The sequence below is a fragment of the Silene latifolia genome, chromosome 8 (genome assembly GCF_048544455.1).
Source record: "Silene latifolia isolate original U9 population chromosome 8, ASM4854445v1, whole genome shotgun sequence".
Classification (NCBI taxonomy): Eukaryota; Viridiplantae; Streptophyta; class Magnoliopsida; order Caryophyllales; family Caryophyllaceae; genus Silene; species Silene latifolia.
In genome coordinates, this window is record NC_133533.1 from 67,956,483 (window position 1) to 67,957,742 (window position 1,260).

Consider the following 1,260-nt stretch of genomic DNA (forward strand, 5'->3'; position numbering starts at 1 on the left):
AAATCTTTACAAGGGGTTCGAATTACCTGGAGCTGATAGGAAATTCGAACTGAAGCCTTCCTATATCAACTTAGTTGAGATGAACCAGTTCGGGGGAGCTGCAAATGAAGATGCAGCCAAGCATATGGAGATATTTATCAATTACTACTACTCTATACCCCCACCTACCGGTGTGACCCAGGACCAGATAAAGGAGACCATGTTTATATTCTCACTCCGCGATGCTGCAAGGGAGTGGTACAGAGATCTGGACCGAGCCGCTCATGGGATCACCGATTGGAATTCCTTAGCCCTGGCATTTTACAAAAAATACTTCTTTGCCTCGAAGACTAATGCCATTAGAGCTCAGATCACGAGCTTTAAACAAGGGCCGGATGAGAACTTTCATGAAGCATGGGTCCGTTTCAAGAAGCTGGTGCGAACCATTCCGCACCATGGGTTCGAAAAATGGAGTCTTTGCAATCAGTTCTAAAACGGGCTGTATGACGATCAGAGGGCTATTTTGGATGCTGCAGCCAATGGCCGATTTGCTGAGAATATGGGAGAGACTAAGGGGTGGAAGATCATTGATGACTTAGCCACCCATAAAGCTGAATATGGGAATTCGAGAGGCAATCAGAGGAGAGCTGCTGAATCTTCTTCTGTAGCTGCACTAGAAGCTCTCACGGCAAGGTTTGACAAGTACGAGTTGGGAGGAGCTTCAAAAGGAGGGATTTACCATGTAAATGCTGTGTCAGACGGTCCTTTCGTCTGCAAAAGATGTGGAGCTGAGGGATTTGTATCAGAAAATTGTCCTAGTCCCTTTGAGTCTTGTGCTGCCTTTCAACATTATCGGCAGACAAACACGTACTATGAGCCGAATATCCACCCAAACCTGAGGTGGAGTAGCCAGGATGTCCTGAATCCGACTCAATCTCCACAGCAGCAGCAGCAGCAGACTTATGTGCCCCCTCATAAGCAACAACAATATCAAAAGCCTCTGTATATCCCACAGCAGCAGCAACAAACCCAAAATTCCGAGTTTGCTGAGTTGAAGAATATGTTGCAAAAGGAGTCCCAAGCTAGAGAGGCCGGAATGAAACTACTAGAGAGCCAAATTGCTCAATTGGCTAGCAAGAATACCACTCGAGCTCCGGGACACTTACCGACTCAAACTGACCAAAAGGAGACCCTTAATGCCATCACTTTGAGGAGCGGGTCTACCCTGGAGGGGTCTGCTATGATCGAGGGCGCTGCTGAAAAAGATGAGGCGAAACCGAA

At 47.1% G+C, this 1,260-nt stretch overlaps 1 non-coding gene across 1 annotated transcript; it reads right to left on the reverse strand.

Moving 5' to 3' along the window:
- Positions 1 to 334: 334 nt before the first annotated feature.
- LOC141598030 (small nucleolar RNA R71) lies at positions 335 to 441 on the reverse strand. The gene has a single exon (XR_012523233.1). It is a non-coding gene; the product is annotated as a small nucleolar RNA R71 (small nucleolar RNA).
- Between the last annotated feature and the right edge of the window lie 819 nt (positions 442 to 1,260).